Here is a 20,587-nt window from a genome sequence, read left to right as displayed (position 1 = left end):
GAAAGAGGCTTTGAGACCCTGTTGATGGTGCTCTCTAGCTCTCTCTTGGAGGAAATAAATGGATAAATTCAAAAGAAAGGGAGGAAAAGAGGGTGGAAGGGAGAGAGGAGAGGAGGAAGAGAGGGAGGGAAGGAGAAAGGGTGGAAAGAAGAAAGGAAGGGAGGGAGGAAGGGCGGAGGGAAGAATGAAGGAAGGGCGGGGGAAGGGAATGCTACAGCAGATGGTAATAAAGCAGGCCAGGAGAGTCAGGAGCCAGGAATGGGGTGCAGGAGCCAGGGAATAGGGAGCAACCTTACACAGGGAGGCCAGAGCAGACCTCACTGAGGAGAGAGGTGAAGGAGGGCAGGAGTGAGGCTTGCCAGCATCCAGGGCCTCTAAAAAAGCTCAAAGGCGAAGCAGCCTGTCTCTGTGGTAGGTACACAGCAGTTCGGAGAAAGGAGACCTTGAGGAGCTCAGAGAGGAAGAAGGTGGTCATTGGGAAGGTTTTCTGAAGCAGATGGGAACCAGGAAACGGAAGGCTCAAGTGAGCAGAGAGGTCGGTTGGTCTGACTGAGGGGACTGAGGGTGGTAGGAGCAAATGTGTGCAGGCCGAAGTGTCTGGACGGTCTGGGAAGAAGGAGTTGACTGACTCAGAGAGGGCACAGCAAGGTCAGGACCTGGGATGCGAAGAACGTTTGCCTCCAAGGACAGGGTCAATCCTTGCTGGTATTTAGTTTTTATTAAAAAAAAAAAAAATGTTAGTGGGCACTTGCACCCACTAGAGAAAGAAAGGAAAGTGAGAACATTCCTGTAGGGGATAATCACACTGCAATTCCTTCTCCATTTCTCTCGGGATTTTGGGCATGCACACCCATGTGCCTGGCGTGTTTTTCAAGCTCTGGGTCCAGGACTCAAATGACACAGTCAGCCATATGGGATCTAGCCACCTTAATCATCATGCCACCAGCTGGCCCAAATTTTTGACATTTTTCTCAGTACGGATTACTTTGCATTAACTTTGACTTTTAAAAAAATTAGTATGCATGTTGGTTACTGAGTTATTACCAAAAGTGCCCTCCTTAAATTTTGCACTAGTTTCACCCTAGCATAAGCCCAGAACAGTCTGCAGAGAGATAATGGTAGTGCCCGGAGGGACTGGCTAAGTCTTTAGAGTTTACTCTGTAGTTAATGGAAAGGTCGTTCTGAAGGATCTTGAATAAATAAATGATATAACCTAAATAGGAGTTAGGCACGGCTGGTCTGCAGGCAGCATGGAGAATGAGGGAAGAGAGCTGACCGCAAGGACCCGTCAAGAAGCACACTGCGATGATCGGCCCGGCGTGCAAGCACGGAATGTGGTGGGAAGGCAGCTCGCCGCTGCTGGCCTTCATGGGCCTTTGCCCGCCTCTCAGCCAGCCCCTGAATGCCACATTTCCCAAGCAACTGAACAGACGCAACAAATGCCAGCCTCTTGCCTCTTTCTGTTTTTAATATGACTGATTCGTGCAAAACAGGAAGTGCTACCGTGACAATGGCATCATTTGCGGCTGAGAATGTACTTTTGAAAACTGCAAACCATGGTTCCTTGGACTGAAGTTCAGCTGTGCCTGTGAGTCTCTGCATTGGGTGGGCCCTGTCCCAACAGGGGCCATGATCTTCCTGTGCCCTGATGGCAGCCGACTCCAGAGCTGCTCTGTTCTTCAGACTGTGGACACGTTGCTTCACCTAAAGAAACCCTAGCGGCATGAGGGCCTGGCGCTGTTGAGGGGAGTGGCTGGCCGGGTGCCATCAGGCACCGTGAAGGCTGGAAGATTTACAGGAAGTCATAGGAAAGTCTCTCCTGCCCCAGGCTTTGGGCCTAGATAAATGTTTCCATCAGAGGTAGCAGCTGTGAGCTGGGGAGCTCAGAGATGATTCCCTGAGACAGAGACAGATCAGAATGTGCAGCAGCCTCGGAGCTGGAGCAGGAGGACCAGCCCCTTCGGCAGAACTTCTCTGATTACAGTTTGAAACCTGGCCCCAGCAGCTTGAGAAACATACCAGGCGTATGTGTGTGCTCAAAATCTCCATGTGTTGGAGAAGTGGAGAAAAAAAGATTGTAGCGTGACCATGACCCATTAGGGGGCGCTTTCTCTCTCTCTCTTCTCTCTCTCTCTCTCTCACATGCTCTGTAGCATTTTTTTTAAATGGACAATAATAATAGTCGACATTTGATTAAAAAAAAAAAGAAGAAGAAGAAAAAAAGAAAGTCTCGTTCTGATTTATCCAGTGGATGAAACAAGAAATAGACTTTGATCCTCTTTGACAGATTGCAGGAATCTCAATTTCCATAAGGGACCAAATCAACTCTTTCTTTTTTTAAATGTCACAGGACACATCCATTTATGAGAGAGAGAGAAAAGGAGAGAGAGCCCTTGGAGGGGCCTGGTCATGCCACAGTTCTTTTTCCTCCAGTTTTCTATCCCATCAGGATTCTAGGCATATGCACATATGCCTAATATGTTTTTCAAACTGCCGGGGCTGGAACTTGAACCCTTGTCAGCCATGTGGAATCTGGCTTCCTCAACAAGACCAGCCCCAATCATCTTCTGAGGACCAGTACCACAGCCCCCACTGTCTTAGTCAGCTCTGGCTATAACAAAAAGCCATGGACTGGTGGGTTAAACAACATTCATTCATTTCTCACAGTTTTGGAAGCCGAAGTCCAAGATCATCAGTTGCCAGCATGGTGAATTTCTGGTGATGGCTCTCTTCCTGGCTTGCAGATGGCTGGCTTCTGGCTCTGTATTCACAGCGGAGAGAAAGAGAAAGGAAGCTCATAAAGGCACTAATCCTATCAGACTTGGACACTCCCCCACCCCCACCCCCACTCCCCTCATCCAACCCCATTACCTCCCCATCTCCAAATACTATCACATTTGTTGGCAGAGTTTCAACTAGGCACTGGCGTGGACACGAGCATTCAGTTCACAGCACCCCACAGCACCCCCTATTGTCAGGGGCTTCTGTCTCTGGAAAGTTCACATCTAATTCAGGGTAAGGAACTTCTCTGGGAAAAGCATTTTGAATACCTATTTCTATCACTCACTGAATCCCTTTTAACTGTCTTCCCTTCTTAAACTTTTAAATAGCTACAATTGCCATACAATAGTTATCTGGCTTTAATTTTTCTTTTTTGGAAGGAACCTCATTTTAGCTGAGCAACTGCAAACAATAGCTTGATTATACTTCTAAATTCTTTTAACACAAGCAATTGCCTCTCTTCCAAAGCACACTCTGATATTTTCTGAATACTGTACTACTTCTCTCCCTTAGCAATTTTGCCTGGATCTCACCCACTGAAGATACCAGCTGTAAATATTTGGCATTCCTTGTTCCTCTGGTCAGTCACATAGTTTAACCTTCTCAGCTCTGCATCTCAGCTTTAAGCCTCGAGAATAGAGAGGAAAGTTCAGGATACATCTCAGGCCCTGAAGATCTGCATTTTTATAAACAGCCTCTCCTAAGGGGTGCAGGGTATGAGAGTTGCCACAGTTTAGGTTTCTAAGAAAGTTTTTTTAAAAAATTGTGGTAAAACATGTATAACATAAAATTAAACCATTTTAATCATTTTAAGTGTACAATTCATTTATATTAAATACATTCATGATGTTGTGTAATAGTCACCAGAATCTCTAGAATTTTTCTTTATCATAAACTGAAACTCTATAACCATTAAAAACAGTAACCTCCCTTCTCTATCTTCCAGCCCTTGGTAATCACCATCCTACTTTTTTTTTTCTTTCTTTTTTTGGAGAGGTTTTTGCTATAGGGCATGTGTGCTCACCAGACAGACAGAGAGAGACAGAGAGACAGAAAGTGAGAAATCACCCCCCAGGGGGGATGGCCACGCCATAATCCCTTCTCCTCTGTTCTCCTCTCGGGATCTTGGGCACGCGCACACACACACGCCCTGCGTGAGTTTAAGCCACTGGGTCTGGGACTCGAACCGCGGTTGACTACGTGGGAGTCCAGCGACATAGCCATTACGCTAACTGCTGGTCCCAACCACCATCCTACTTTTCATCTCAATGGATTAGCCTGTTGTAGGTACTTCAGTGGAATCACGTGATATTTGCCCTTTCATGTCTGGCTTACTTCAATTAGCATAATGTCTTTGTCTTAGTTTGTTAAAGTTGCTGTAACAAAATATCATAAAGTAGATGGCTGATGAATCACAGAACTTTATTTCTCATGGTCCTGGGGGCTGGGAAGTCCAAAATCAAGGTGCCCGAAGATTTGGTGTCCGGTAAGGGCTGGTTTTCTGGTTCCTAGATGGTGCCTTCTCACCGTATCCTTACATGGTGGGAGGGACAAGCCAGCTCTCCACAGCCTCTTTTAAAGGCACTAGACCCATCATGAGGGCTCCACCCCAGGAACGAATCACCTCCCAAAGGCCTGACCTCCTAATACCATCACATTGGTGATTAAGACCACAGTGGTCTTCAAGGTTCACCCCTATTGAGCATGTATTGGAATTCCATTCCTTTCGTGGTTGAATAGCATTTCACTGTGTGTGTGTATCTAACAAGTTTATCCACTCATCTGTTCATGGACACTTGAGCTGTTTCTGTCTTTTGGCTATTGTCAAATTATATTTAACATAAATGGGATCTGGCTTTTTGGTGACCTAATGCCAATTTAATAACTGGATTTTGATTTACTTTATTTCATTCTCTGGAAACATAACACCAAACAGCAACTTAGGCATTAGGGCTCTGCAGGCAAGTTGGGGCTGGAAAGCATGAAGGATGGGGAGCCGTGGTCATTACGGACCTTTGCAGAGCTATGCTTAAGGGACACCTGGTCAGAGATGGGTGGTGGGGCTGCATGATATGGGGTTTCTGAGTCTATAGTAAAAGATCCCTTTCACTTAAACCCATTCATTTACTCACTCGGTCATTCCCATATCATTGGCCATTCACTAAAAATCAGATGATAACCTGGCTGTGAATAAAATGGGCCTGTCCATCTGAACTTGTAGCCACTGGACTCAGACAGATGAGTCGACACTGACAATGCCTAAGGGTAGGAGTTTCAGGAGGAGATGCCTGGTGTACTCTTGGGAACAGAGATCTGAGGTGAGACCTTGCGAGCTCAGAAAGACCACCTGGAGGAAGCCAGACTAGTGCCAAGTTCTGCAGGAGGGGAATAAGGAAGGCGGGAGAAGGAAGAGGGCAGGGCAAGTGAAGCAGGCCTAGGGAGGGGTATCGAAGGCTGGAGCTGAAAGGGAAGACCTGCACTGACTTTGAGGCCGTGATATGTGCTCTGCGTCAGGGTGCAGAGATCTATGAGAAGCAGGGAAGGTGAAGACACAGTGGCAGGCCAAGACCATTTGGTAAAGGACTGCGTGTGGTGTTTGGGCTTAATTCTGGGACCAAAGCAAAGTCCAATGGCTTCGAAGTAAGAGAGACAGATCACAAGAAAGCAGGACTTGTCCTTTCCTTGAAGGAGTCCTCAGTAGTAAGTCATGGTAACTGCCAATATTTATTGAGCCCTTCCTTCCTTTAAGTTTAATTAATTTATTTCATGAGAAAGGAGATAGATAGAGAGAGAGACCTCCTAAAGGGTCCCTACACTGTGAACCACCCCCAGTTCTAGCCAGCCAGAGCCAGAGACACACATGCATGCACCCAGCACACTCAGGGAAGCCCTGGGATTCTAACCAGGACCCTTCCCATGTGGGTCCAGCTGCGTTACTGCTGCACCACTCCCTGACCCTACTGAGCTCTGAGTGCTGGGAGCTACTTCAGTGCTTTATGCTTATTATCTCAGTTAACCTCACAACTGCTGACCAAGGTGAATGAGGAGGAAACTGAAGCCTGGACAGAAACAACCCAAGATCTCTAAGTGTGGGTGGAGGAATGTGGGTCCAAGCTAGAAACATCAGCCCTGCCAGTCACAATGTGGCCCACGGACCAGACACAACTGCAACACATGGGAACTCATTAGAAATGCAGAGTCTAGGGCCAGCAGGTGGCATGGTGGTTAAGGTGCTAGACTCCTACATGGTTCGAATCCCAGGCTTGGTGACTTGAAAATCATGCTACACATGTGCGTGTGTATGTGTATGTGTGTCTGTGTGTGTGCGCATGTGTCTGAAATCCCAAGAGGAGAGTGGAGAAGAAATTGCCACTTGGCCATCCTCAGCTCATCCCCTCTGGGGGTGATTTCTCATTGCTCTTTCTGTGTCTGTCTCTCTCTCTCTCTTTCTCTCTCTCTCTCTAGCAAGCACACACACCCTATGGCAAAAACCTGAATGGAAGAAAAGAAAGAGAGAGAGAGAGAGAAAGAGAGAGAGAGAAAGAAAGAAAGAAAGAAAGAAAGAAAGAAAGAAAGAAAGAAAGAAAGAAAGAAGAAAGAAAGAGAAAAGAAAAGAAAAGAAAAGAAAAGAAAAGAAAAGAAAAGAAAAGAAAAGAAAAGAAAAGAAAAGAAAAGAAAAGAAAAGAAAAGAAAAGAAAAGAAAAGAAAAGAAAAGAAAAGAAAAGAAAAGAAAAGAAAAGAAAAGAAAAGAAAAGAAAAGAAAAGAAAAGAAGAAAAGAAAAAAGAAAAGAAAAGAAAAGAAAAGAAGTACAGAATCCCCACTTACCCCAGGCCTTGTTGAACTGAAAAGGATAACTGAAAAGTCAAAGTTAAAAAGAAAGAATTTATTGGTTATACAAAGCTAATCTCAAATAAGGTTCAGTCCCTGGGACATGCGGTCAGACCACCTGAGCAGGGCTAGATAGAAATGACAGCATATCTGCCCACCCCGACGACCTTGAAACTAGTAGAAGGGCTGTAAGTTGTTTGGAAAGGGTTTCCACTGGACAAAGTTAACAGAGGAGCGTCTTCTGGAGATGAGGAAAGGGACAGAAGGGAGTGAAAGGTCACTGGAAGCAGCTGTCTGGAGCAGTGCATTGGCCATGATGCTGTCCGCTCAGCGGTGATGAGCCAGTGGAGACTGCAAACCCGGAATCATCTTGAGAAAGAACGTCTGTGACAGCTACATGGCCAATAGGCGTAACCATAATCCGTAAGGGGGTCGGCCTTCCGCACTTCCTGTTACTTCTCTGGCCCATATTTATTTACATATGTATGTATTTAGTATAGTAACCTCTTTTCTAGATCAACTTTATCTTCACACCTTATGAACCAGAATCTGCATTTTAACAAGATCTCCACGTGACTCCAGTACACTGACATTTCAGTAGCATAGACAGTGACTCCCAAGATTGGCTCAAGTTAGAATCACCTGGGGAGTTTAGAAAATCCACCGTGTTTGGGTTTGAAAATCCTCTGTGCCTTGACCCATTACATCCAATTTCAGGGCCGGAACCCAGACAGGATTTTTCCCCAGTTTTCATCAGCTAGGGCCTTGCGTTATGCTTCCCCGTTGCTGGGAGAGCAGGCCAACTCCTGCAGGGAGGGCTGGGTTTGCAGACCTTCCAGTTGACAGCAGCTCTGCAGCTTTAAGAACTGGGGCTGGCTGCCGGTCAGGTGACCGCCTCTGTGCTGGCCCCGTGAGCTCAAGCTGCAGAGTGAGCTGACTGTCCATGCAAGCCTAGCCCAGGCTTGTGAGAGCGAGAACCCCAGTGGTGCAGGCCAACCAGAGAAAGGGGAGCTTTATGCCGTCTTGAGGGAAACAGTCTGCAAGGCCACGGAAACAAAGGGAGGAGCTGTTTGTAGCCCTAGACCAGACGTCTCAAACAAACAGTAAGTCAGGAGCAGGGACATAGCACAGCCCGCTCCCTGTGCCCCAAGTGACACACCTCGTCCCACTCAGGGAATCCAAGAGCCTGCCAAGAGCCGCCCCCTGGGGCTGGCAACAAGACCAATAGAAAGACAGAAAATTTCCCCACATTCTCCACTGGGGCTGGGCTGTTCTCTTTGAAAAGTTGGGGCTTGGGACCAGCAGTTAGCGTAATGGCTATGTCGCTGGACTCCCACGTTGTCGACCATGGTTTGCGTCTCGGACCAGGTGGCTTGAAATTCACACCGGGCGCGTGTGTGTGCGTGCCCAAGATCCTGAGAGGAGAATGGAGAAGGGATTGCGGCGTGGCCATCCCCCCTGGGGGTTGATTTCTCGCTTTCTGTCTCTCTGTCTCTCTCTGTCTGTCTGACTAGCACATGCGCCCTATAGCAAAAACCTCTCCAAAAGAAAAGAAAAGTTGGGGCTCAGCTCATGACAGGAAGCACCTGGTGACTGGCATGATCCCTGGAGCGTTTCTCCTCCTCTGTCCTTCCCACAAGAGCCTTTAGGTTCATGTCACTGAGCTTGAGAACCCCAAGGTCAGATGAAAAGCAAGAAAGTGAAACTGAAACCTTTCAGAAGTACAGGACGGCCTCCTGGCCACAGACCTGCTGAGAACGAGATGGTGACGCTGATGTCTACGTCTGAGGGTGGCCATTGGGAGGAAGGGACTCCAGGCCCGGGCAGTCGCCAGCCAGGGTTCGAGAAATGAAGGGTGAAGGTGAGGCAGCCTCCAGGCCCTCTCACCTATGTTGAGTAGAGACAGAGCTCTGTACCTCTCTACCCCCCAAGGCTTTTGTCAACCCAGGGCAGCTTGTCACAGTATCCATTTGAGACCAACACCACATGGCACAGGCAACTGTCATGGTGCGCTTGTGACCCGAGCACCACCCGATGCTCAAGGCAGAGCCACGAGCCTTCTGAGGGCCTGCCTCCTCTCTAGAACTGTCCATGTCTCCCTGCCCCACTCCCTTATGTTGGACGGTGGAGAGCAGACTGTCGGCCACCTTACTTCACTAGAACTCATGTAAAAGCGACCCGAGTGCTGGGGAAGGGCGGTAGGTTGGGATTAGGTTGGCAGGAAGAAGAATGTTGACATTGATTGGTACCCGGGAGGGAAGCTGCTTTGTGTCTTTAGAGGAACTGGGTATAAGATAAAAGGAAGGTAAGAGACGGAGCCACCAGGTAGTGTGGTGGTTAATACACTGGATTCCTCATAGCCAGCAGCGGTTCGAGCCCTGGTGTGATAAATCACACCAGGAGAGGAGAATAGAGGAGAAGGCATTGTGGGATGGCCATCCCCCCTGGGGAGTGATTTCTTGCTTTCTCTCTTTCTGTCTCTCTCTGTCAATAGGGCAAAAACCTAAAAAAAAGAAGAAGGGAGGGGTGACCAAGAGAAGGAAACAGAGAGAAAGCTGGCCTTACTGGAGGTGTCGCCTGAAGTTGAGGCAGAAGGAAGGGTAAGGCTGTTTGGGGTGAGGCAGGGAGGGCAGCATAGGGTTTCCCGAAAGAAAGAAAGCTAAACCGTGGCTTGTACACTGTTACGGAAGTATCTGAAAGAATCAGAAGTCACTTGTGGCTGCAGGGCTGGACTCCAGGAGGTCAGCTGGTGGGCCCTGACCTGTTTTAGTCATAAATGTGAGCACTCTCGGAGAACTGGGCGATTTCTCAGGTTAATCTGTAAGGTGTGGAAACCGGGTTCATGTTTCAGCAGAGCAGCTGAAGGCAGAGCGGCTCTCTCGGCAGAGTCCCCAGCTCACTGTACTGGGAGACTTTGCACTCCTGACACACTCCCATCTTCTGTACCTGCCCGATTCCCACGGGCGTTGCAGATTACTCTACTCCTGGTTTCTATAACGCGATTGTCTCCTATTGAGAGCCTCTGCGTAAGTGTGCGTGTGTGTGCACACACGTATGCACCAGGCACACAGGTATACACTGCCAATTCATTTTGGTTAATATTGCCCTTTTTCAGTGAAGAGTGACAGATACACAAAACTAAATGTACTCCTCTCCTTGACAGATTTCTCAGCCTTTCCAGGCAATCTGCCAAGTTTCTAGATGGTATTTGTGTTAAAAACAACAACAAATACAGTGTATTTAGTTATTGGTTTTGAGGATTTCCCAGCCTGCCTTAAGGCAACATTTCACGTATGCCACACTTTGTAGCTGTCGAAGCATTTCTTAAACATACATGAATTCATTTTTTCCTTCCAGAATTCTGTGAGGGCGGTAGGTTGGGTCTTCTTAGCCGTGCTCTCTTGGGGGAAATGGGCTTGGAGAGAGTGTAAAGGGCTTGCTTTGGTCTTCTGGGAATTCTGAGGGTAACATCAGGCACAGCTCTCTGGAGACTAAGCCATGTCTGGTTGTTTTGACTGCATGGAATTGCACAATGTGCTAAGAGGTAGCAGGAGTGGTGGGTTGCCACTACACAATGGGAAGGCCCCAGGTTCAGATTCTGGGTCTACCTGAGCTTGTGATCCCGGCTAGTTGGAAAACTGGGAGCAGGGGTGGGGGTATGCAGCATGGCAAGGTCCTGTTAGGAGTGGTCTCACTCTCTCTCTCTCGCTCTCTCTCTCTCATTCTCTCTCTCTGTCTTGAAATAAATAACAAAACAAAACCAACACCAACCAAAAAAAAAAAAAAAAACGCTTTGCTTTGAAAGGCACAATAATTAATAGTGTAGTGTCAATCCATAATACTTGGGTTTGGTTGCTGGTTGGGTCACCCAATACCTATGAGTCTTTAGGCAAAGACCGAATCCCCCTGCGTCCCCTCTCTGTAAAATGGGGTTAATCGCCCTCATCTAGGTGTGGCACGGTGCAGATGAATGTGCAGGTAATGTGGTTATCTCCTGTAGACTGGTCAGACTGATTGGTACATGTCAAGTGTTTAGGACAATGCCTGGCACATAGTAAACCTTCAATATGTATTACTATCGGTACTAAATTGGCTGCTATCTATACCTTTGGAAAACATTCTGTACTAGAGTACAGGGGAAGGCATTGTGGTGTGGCCATCCCCCCTGGGGAGTGATTTTTCACTTTCTTTCTCTCTGTCTCTCTCCAGCAGAGAGTTGTAACAAAAACATCTCAAAATACATTTATTTGCTGAAAAAGGATAGAGGTTATTTCTCTTTCACCTAATAGCTAAGAGTCCAAGATACGTAGATTACTCTGCTCCATAAGGTCATTCAGGAATCAAGGTTTATTTCCATCTCATTGCTTCCTCCCCTGTATAGTCAATGCTAGCTCACCTCCTCCTTCTCTTCCTCCCTGTAGAAGAAAAGGAGGTGGAGGGCAAACAGTATCCTTCTGGCCAGAACTTGGGCACACTTCTCTGCAAGAGAGGCTGGGAAATGTAGTCTCTAGCAGGAACAACTCAATATGCCCAATAAACCTTAGGAGTTCTCTTACTGAAAGGAAGAAAGGAAGGATGGAAATTGGGCACAGGCAATGGTCTCTGTTCCATGCTGCCACAGACATGTGCTTTGGACCTGAATTTGAAGTCGTTAATGTCTACTCAGCCTGCCAGTTTCTCAGCCCACCTGTGCTCCACTTCTTATCTACTGGATGCCTGCTTCACCTCGGATTTTCTTCTTTAGTAAAATTTAGGGACAGTTCTTAGATCCGTGTTTCAAATACCTCTGCAAGTAATGCGGTTATCTCCTGTAGACTGGTCAGACTGATTGTCCACAGGTTGAGAAGCCTCTTTCTTCCCTGCCCAAACCTCCTGGCAAGTGTGATGCTGGCTCTGTTTTATTTTGTTTCCTCTGAGTCCCTTAACAACTTCCGCAATGCTATGTAAGTTCCATTGTCTGTATAGCATCCTGGGCCCTTGTGACCTGGGGTTTGGGGTAGCTGGTTAAGCAGAAACATCCCTCCCATTCCCCTGGAATCCATCCTTCTGTGTTTTGAGGAAGAGACTTTCTCCTTACCTCCTCAGGGACTGTCTACAAACTCTTGAGCTGTGGAAAAGAAGCCAACCCACTTGTCTGGTTTGGCAGATAGTCCAGAGTATTTGTGATCTTCGAGTTCGACTCCACGCTTTCCTGGAATCACTAAGGCAAGTAATAGCCTGGTTCAGTAAAAGGAAGCGCGGATCAATGTTCCACTGTCATTGGCGCAAGTAACTGAGACCAGATGAGTCCAGGAAGGGAATAGCGAGTGTCTCCGGAGAGCTTATTCCAGGACCAGAGGGGCTTTGGTGGATATTGTCTAGCAGGTGAAGGAAGACATTTGTACATGCCAAGTACCTGCTATGTGCCAGGCACCTACCACCTACCAAAGGCCGGAGTTAGAGCATGATAAGACAGGTACCTCATGGAGTTGACAATGTATATTGTCAAGGATGATTTATATTAATCATCCCATTGAATCCTTGTGAACTCTGCAAAGTATGTATTTTTCTTATTTAGAGACCAAAAAAAATGTAGAATTCAAAGCGGGAAATGGAAAGCCGGATATGAACCTATGTGTGTCTGATTCTAAAACTCTGTTCTTCTCATTATTATCCCATCCACCTCCAGTCACTCCTCTTGTTGAGGAGGGGGGGTCTATATACGGAGTGACCTTGACCCCTCTGCTAAACATCTGAACCAGTGACTTCTGTTAACTAGGGCGTCACTTGGGCCATACTGGTCTGCATTTTCTTTGTCCTGCATCTCATAGTAACTGCTCTGCCCACTTGCCCTTCTGCGTGAACCAGTCTAGCTGGACCCAACTTCTGGAACATTCCTGCCCCATACCTTCCAGGGTTACTTCTACAGGAGGAACTCAATCTACTGGGTCTATTTGGACTATTATCCAGGTCTTCAAGGTTGCCTGGAGACCCTTCCAGATATCCCTAGATATTTGTCTGTCCGGTTGCTGTTGGCATCTCCTCCTGACAGTCTCTTTCCTCAACCCTTTTTAAACCTGTTTCATTATCTCCACTGTCATTGTCATTGACAGAAAATCTATCCTGTCAGTTGACAAAACCGGCATTGGTGCTCCACATCCTTCCTGGCAACTACCCAGTTTATCTCCTACTCATCTTCTCCATCCGCCATGCCAAGGAAGAGGAGTGCTTCTGCCCAAGGCTGACCGCCCTGCTGTGCTCCAGATGCCCTCGAGGCTCCCCTGGAACTTTCCTCCACCCGTGGCCCTTTCTCATCCACATTTTATCCTCGTCTCTATCAGCATGTCTCATCCTATCTAAACATGTTTAATCTCTCCAGTCTGAAAATACCCTGCCCTTATCCTTTACTTTAACTTCCCTCTTCAGTTTCCCTCCTTCACTTTCTTCTCAATCAAGCTACTTGAAAGGATCGTCCACACTGGCTGTCTGCACTGCCTTCCTGCCCATTCAGTCCTTTGCCACCCCTGCAGTCTGGTTTCTGTTCCCCTGACCAGGGGAAGTAACTACGATGGCCACACTGCAGGTCCGGTGAGGCTGTCTTCTTTGATCTGCCCTCTCCTTTCCAGCCCTTTGGCGCTGCTGCACACACCCCTCCCCTGAGGTGGTCTCTGGTGTGGTACGCTAGGTTTCCAGTCCCCCTACGTTGCTGGATGACTTTTTTCCATCTCCTTCCCAGAGCCCGCCTGCTCCACTCACTCTCCACACGTCTCCTGGGTCTCTGTGTCCTACCACCTGTTCTTGTTGCCCTCTGTCCCCTCCCTTGGTGTCCTCAGCCACGCAGTGGTGAATGGGATAATAAGGAGAAGGGTTAGGGTTTTAGAATCAGACAGACATGGATTCAACTCTGGCCTGACTGGATTCCATGCAGATCTCACCCTGACATCGGGTGTCGAGTGCCCAGCCTCATGGTCCTCTCTTGCGCTGTCTCAAAGGCTCCTTCTACCTGCCATTCTAGAGCCAGACTTCTCTCCCGTCTCTTCCAAGGCGTGACCTTCTTCCTGTAACCTTTACTTTCAGGAAAGTCACAGTTAGCCAAATGCTCAGGCCAGAAAGAAGAAGGTGGGTAGTTCCGTGGGTCGCTCCCTCTCATCTGCCTGTGACAGTTTATCGGCCCTCCATCGTGCACCTCTCCTCTTGAATCCCCTTCCTCTCACTCCCCTCCCACAGGGCAAAGCCTTGCTGACTGCTTACACAGAGGTGACAGAGGTCCCCGAGGGACCTCTCCTCTGCTTTCGTCCTCCACCCTGATGCTGATAGCATCGTCCTTCCAGTGCTCTCTGCTCATGGCACCCTCCTCTCTGCAGTGCTCCCAGGGCTATCAGGCAAAGTTCATACGCCTTCAGTTTGATCACATGATCCTCCCCATCCATTCCCGTCTATCTTCCCAGCCCCCTTTCCCTCTTTACTCCAGATGTGCCAACAACTTGGGATAATGCGGGTTCAGGCTTTCGCCAGCACTGGCTTCTTCAATGCCCATTTCCAGTCGTCTGTCAAAACTCAGCTCATGCAGCACCTCCCAGCGAGTAACTGCTGTACCGTCGTCAGGGTTTCACCTGCCTATTTCTCCCTTCACGTCGGTGCTTAGCACATTGCCCGACATGCAGAGGGTGCTCTGTAAACGGTGAAGGGACAGCTGTGCTTTTCGAAGATTTGAACTCTCACAGAGCCTGATGCTTTAACTTAAGGTCCATTGTGATAATTCTTTAAGATGTATGTGATTTTGTTTTTAATTGCCAGAGGGCACATGTGCCAGAGAGAGAGAGAGAAAGAGCAAAGCACCTTGAATGGGGTGTGATCCTGCCACAATCCTTTCCTCATTTCTCCCTCCTGCTGGGATTTGGGGCATGTATGCATGTGTTGTTCAAGCCTCTGGAGCCAAGATTCAAACTGCGATCAGCCATGTGAGATCTGGCTCCCCTAACCACCAAGCTACAGGGCTGGCCCTGATCTTATCGATACTTTGTGTCTGTATGTACATATGAGTATAGTTATATATTTGCTAGATGGAATGTGTTCTCTCCTGAGAAAGAAGGTACCCCCCCAAAAAGGGGCATAGTCACATCATGAACCTTTTTCTTCCATTTCTCCTTTCTGTCAGAATTTAGGGCATGCACATGCACCTGGCATTTTTCAAGACACGGGGGGTGTTGTGGGAGAAGTTAGGATTCAAAGTCAGCCATGTGGAATCTGGCTCTCATGCCCAGGGCTTAACTGCCAACTCAGTGGGGCCTGTCTAGGACATATCTGATTTTTTAAAAAATAATAATTATTTATTTAATTGTATTTCTTTTCTTTTCTTTCTTTCTTTTTCTTTTTTTTTTTCAATTTGACATGAGAGAGAGTGAGGAAACAAGCCACTAGGTCCAGGACTCGAACTGTGGTCAGCCATGTGGTAGTGTCCAGCACCTTAACCAGCAAGCCACCTGCTGGTCCCCGACATATCTGATTTTTAAACAAAATGCCATTTGTCCTTAACAATTAGACTTTTACAATAGAAGCTGTACCCCCAGCAAACTCGAGGATAAACAGATGTTTCATACTTAGTTGCTCCCAAGGAGATCGGCAAAAGGAAGCACCACCATCCCTCCCTGCTCTGCTCCCTCCTCTGTCTGGGGTGTCCTCATTTGCTGCGTTATTACATTTGGCCTGAGAGTTGAGCAGGACTTAAGGCTGCAGGTAAGAAAGGGGGTCCTCTGTGGGGGTAGCTGCTTGCTAATCTGTGGAAGATTAGACTTTCTGAGAGCAGTGTGATTTTGTCAACCACAAGTACACTGAGGCTGGAAGATGGTGTCTGGAAAACCCTGGTGCAGGGTCAAGGAAGCATTTGTGTTCTAGAAGGGCTGGCGGTAGCCCACTCTGATTCTGTGGCTGAACAGAGGCGCACCTTCATGTTTTACAGACGCCTTCGTTGTTTGTTACGATGAGATGCCTCACCTGCTGTACTTGAAATTTTCTTGCTACTGAATCTGCTCTCTGGAATGGCTGAGATTCTGTCTCATACCGACTTGAGAAAAAAGAATTTATTCACTGGAAACTCCAGTGGTAGATCTGTATTTAGGGATGGTTGTTTACAGGCTCAGAAGTGATACCATTAAGACCTGTTTCTCCCTTTCAGCTCTGGCTCTAACAAATTCTCTGTGGGCTTCCTTCTCAGGCCAGCTCTCTGTGGAGGGGCAGAAACAACCTCTGACAGCCTGTGCTCACGTTGTCCTTGCATCAAGCAATTTCAGAGGCAAGAAAGGTTACTTTTCTAACAGCCGTATACATTGAAGCCGTATACATATACTGATGCATGGTTTGGGTCACGTGACCATCCCCAACCCAAACATCATGCTCCTGGGCATGGATAGTTTATTCTAAGTTTATTTATATTTTCATTGGTTGCCAATGTCATGGATATTGACCGACAGCCCTGCCACGGAGGGAAGGGACAATCTTAACATTTTCTGGATGGGTGGTCATTTCTTAGGGCTGCCACAAATGACCACAAACTTGGTGGCTAAAAACAACAGAAATGTATCATCTCACAGTTCTGGAGGGCAGGAGTCCTAAATGAAGGTGTCCACAACACCACGTTCCCTCTGGAGGCGCTAGGGAATCATCCTTCCTTGGCCCCAGGCAATCCCTGACAAGGAGGTGCATCGAGCCACTCTCTGACTGCATCTTCACGCCGAGGTTCTTTCTGTTTTCTCCTGTTTTGTCTGTGTCTTCTCTTCTTATAAGGGCACTCTTCTTATAAGGACACTCTTCTTATAAGGTCCTTGGATTTGGGCCCACTCAGCTAATCCATGATGATCTTATCTCAAGATCCTTTTCATTATGTTGACAAAGATCTTTTTTCTAAATTAGATCACATTTATAGGTAGGGGATAGGGTATTAAACTTGGGAGGCTGCACCTAACCCACTCTAGGGAAGAAGGAAGGAGATAGCCACTCTCCTCCACCCCTTTCTGCTCAGCACCCAGTCATGGCCTTTTCCTTAGAAACAAATTTCTGAAATGCACCACCCCACCGTGCCGTAGGCTGACCACATAGGAGCAGAGCAGGTCCGGATGTTGCTCTTAGTAATCTGTCAGCCAGTAGCTAAATGATAACTCTAAACACTCCCAGCATTTAATGGGGGGTGGGTGGGTAAAAATAAGGTACTTAGAGTGAAAGCTGTTTGTGTTTAGAAATGGGGAAAAGGGGAAACAGCACGCTACTGTCATCATCCAATTCTCTACTGAAGAGGTCTGACAAGGAGCCACTTGGGATCTTCTGAAGACTGCAGGTTCTTCCACCAGCAGGGCAACCTGAAAACTGCTCTCCGGGAGATTCTCCCAGGTCCACTGCCCTCCACGGGTGGCATCAGAGACAATGTGCCTTTTGGATACTGGATATAGTCTAGTAGGTCACTGTTTGCAGCAGAAGTACTGAGGTCTGGGCCTGGCTTCAGGGGCTGAGGGGTCTCGTGCTGTGGTCTCTAGACTGGAGCGTTTCTGGCAGTGTGCTGCCCGAGCGGAGTGCTGCGGAAGGGGCTTTTTAGAAGTTTCTGTTCTGTTTCCCACTGTTGCCCTCCTCCCAGCCCTTTGCTTTTGCAGTCCTGAAATACAATGTTTTGGTCCTCGGTTATTAGCCACAGGCAGAAAGAGGAGCTCATAGCTTTGTTTTCTCCTCTCCTCATTTCAGAAAGGTCAACTGGGACTGAAGTGTCTTTTCCTTCAAGAGCTTACTGAAAGCAAGCCTTCAGGTCTGGAATGGAACTGTTCTTTCTCTCTCTTTGGTGAGTGCATGCACCATATAGCAAATTTTTAAATAATAATTATAACAATAAATAAAATTAAATAAATGATTTTTTAAAATTTCATTAAGTATACATTTTTCTAAAGCGCTTACTGAAGGCTAAAGAGGTAGCCAACACACCCTAGTAACCCAGCTTTTACCATTATTTTTTTTCTTTTTTTGAAGAGGTTTTTGCTATAGGGCATGTGCGCTCGCCAGACAGACAGAGACAGAGAGACGGAAAGCGAGAAATCACCCCCCAGGGGGGATAGCCACACTGCAGTCCCTTCTCCTCCATTCTCCTCTCAGGATCTTGGGCATGCACGCACATGCGCCAGGCTTGAATTTAAGCCATTGGGTCCAGGACTCGAACCGCAGTCAGCTACATGGAAGTTCAGCGACATAGCCATTACGCTAACTGCTTGTCCCTATATTTTCTTCTTTTTAAAAATCTTGCCAGAAGGTGCAAATACTCATCACAGAGAAACAAAGAGAGAAGGGGGAGAAATCAGCCCTCCCTCCATGGGCTGTGGGCACGCCACAACCCCTTCTCTTCTGTTTCTCCATTCTGTCGGGATTTTGGTCATGCATGCACATGTGCCTAGCATGTTTCTCAAGCCCCTGGGGCTGGGATTGGCACACTGTGGTAGGCCGTGTGGGATTTCCTAATCATTAGGCCCCAGGGCCAGTCCTATTTTCTTTTAATTTTTTTTATGATGATATTGTATTTAATTTTTTGCATTTCCTTCATGAGAGAGAGACAGACAGGTGGAAGCACACTCAATGTGGTCTCACACTGTGGTCCCCGTTGACCTTCCCAGCCAGCCCGTGTTCCAGGCACAAGCGCAGGCACCACCCGGCATGCCCAGTTTGACCTGGCAAGCCGACCTCAATCTTCCATCTGGTTTCCAGCATCACAAAATGACACACTACTGCTGCACCACCATAGCTGGGCCTGTGCTTAATCTTCAATATGTTTCTAAAGTATCAGGACCAGCAGTTAGCATAATGGCTATGTCGCTGGACTCCCACATAGTCGACTGCGGTTTGAGTCCTGGACCTGGTGGCTTAAACTCATGCCAGGCGCGTGTGCGTGTGTGCCCAAGATCCCGAGAGGAGAATGGAGGAGAAGGGACTGCGGCGAGGCCATCCCCCCTGGGGGGTGATTTCTCGCTTTCTATCTCTGTCTCTCTCTGTCTGTCTGGCGAGCGCACGCACCCTATAGCAAAACCCTCTCCAAAAATAAATAAATAAAGTATCATTTTTTTTCTAGATGAGTGCAGTATAAAAACATTTTGCTTCTTCCTGTGAGAGCATTAAATTATATATTGATGTGTAATTGGCCATTATTTCATTCTAAAAGCAAGGTACAATACAACCTAGAAGCACTTCCTTTAGGAGGAAAAAGCCTGGAGGAAAAAAATGGACCCTTAAACTTTTTTTGTATAAAGGACTACATTGAGGATCTGAGAACTCTGGATCCTTCTTCCAGAAAATGCCTCCATCTGTATCATTTAGCTCCTGGTTTCTGGGAAAGGCTATCCACGGTTAAGAACATAACCCCACAAGACAAGCAGATGGTGGAATGGTTACATTGCTGGACTCACACATAGTTGACCGTGGTTCGAGTCCCAGACCCAGCGGCTTAAAACTTACTCAAACTCCAGATAGAATTACTTCTTCACACTGAGTCATGAATCACTGTGGGGCCGTGTGAAATCTATCACGTACACACATAAGCCATACGTTCAGCCTGAAGTATAGTAAAGCAAACTTCTGCATCCCTTCCACCCAAGTTAGGAAGTGGATCAGAGTCAGATTCTTAGAAGCTTCTGCGTACTTCTCTCTGCCTGATAATATGATGAATTACAGAAACCACTTTTCCACTATTGAGCCAATCTTTGAGTCTTCAAATAATTCCAGTTTAGTTATGATATATTAACTTCTTGCTGAACATTGCTGAATACAATTTGCTAATACTCTGTTTAGGATTTTTATATCTGTATTCATTCATGTGTTAGGTTGGCTTGTCACTTTCGTCCTCCTTGTCATCCTCTTCCTTCCTCTTCTTAACCCTTTAAGGATGTGAAAACCATTCTTCGCTCACAGGTGATATAAAGACGTCTGCCAGCCTTTGGTGTAGTCTGTGCCCCCGTAACTCAGTGGAGTGCTGTTGTTTTCTACAATACAGTGATGCTTATGTGATTTCCTAAAGTAAATAATCTACGAAAATCGAGAGCCTGGTGAAATCCATGCTGACACACCTCTAGACCCACCAGATCCGGTATCTTTGGAGATCAGTGCCAACCCAGACCACACCCAGAGGACACCTAGGCACCGGGATTAGAATAGCTGCCGTTCGACACTGGCTCTCTCTTGCTGCCCTCTCCTGGCTAGCCCAGTGTTGATGATCAGATGTGAATCCTGGTCTACAAGTGACTCCAAAAATCTGCAGGCCTGGTTGCTGGTCTGCAGACTTGTCAGAATCTGTGCCAGCTGATAATCCTAACAGGGTTCTTTTTATTTATTTATTTATTTATTGTGAGTTTTCTTTTTGCTATAGGGTGTGTGCTTCCCAGAAAGATAGAGACATAGAAAGTGAGAAATTACCCCCCAGGGGGATGGCCATGCCGCAATCCCTTCTCCTCCATTCTCCTCTCAGGATCCTGGGCATGCACACACACGCGCCCATTGTGAGTTTAAGCCACCGGGTCCGGGATGTGAACCACGGTCGACTACATGGGAGTTCAACAACATAGCCATTGCACTAACTGCTGGTCCCGGGTTCTTTTTTTTTTTTTTTTTTTTTTTTTAGAGAGAGACAATTTTACCATAGGGTGTGTGCACTTACCAGAGAGACAGAGAAAACAAGAAATCACCCCCTGGGGAATGGCTGCACCACAATCCCTTCTCCATTCTCCTCTTGGGATCTTAGGCACGCATGCTCATGTGCCTGGCATGAGTTTTAAGTCACTGGGCCCGGGACTTGTTATGCCATATTCTTGCCCCCTTAATAGGGTTCTTAACGCTGGTCATGGTGGCATATTCTTTTAAAAAATTTTTTTTTATTTAATTAATTTCATTTGTTATATTTTTAATTTGACCAGAGAAAGACAGAGAGAGAGAGAGAGAAAGGGAAAGCAAGAAAGCAAGCCACCAGGTCCGGGATTCGAACCG

General features: G+C 47.1%; 1 protein-coding gene across 9 annotated transcripts in view; it reads left to right on the top strand.

Annotated features, from left to right (window-relative positions):
* Positions 1 to 7,517: 7,517 nt before the first annotated feature.
* Positions 7,518 to 20,587, top strand: part of DGLUCY (D-glutamate cyclase) — an 83,879-nt gene continuing 70,809 nt past the window's right edge. For 2 of the 9 annotated variants that reach the window (XM_006157992.2, XM_006157989.2), the window contains exons 1-3: positions 7,518 to 7,713; positions 15,194 to 15,325; positions 17,318 to 17,411. The gene's annotated coding sequence lies outside the window, so the exon portion shown is untranslated. Of the gene's footprint in view, positions 7,714 to 9,104; positions 9,211 to 15,193; positions 15,326 to 17,317; positions 17,412 to 20,587 lie in introns of all 9 variants that reach the window. The other 7 variants (XM_027775486.1, XM_006157991.2, XM_006157994.2 and 4 more) reach the window with 5 other exon arrangements.

The sequence above is a fragment of the Tupaia chinensis genome, unplaced genomic scaffold, assembly GCF_000334495.1.
Source record: "Tupaia chinensis unplaced genomic scaffold, TupChi_1.0 Scaffold000568_1, whole genome shotgun sequence".
NCBI lineage: Eukaryota > Metazoa > Chordata > Mammalia > Scandentia > Tupaiidae > Tupaia > Tupaia belangeri.
Note: the sequence above shows the minus strand (reverse complement) of the source record. Positions and strands in the feature narration are given on the sequence as shown.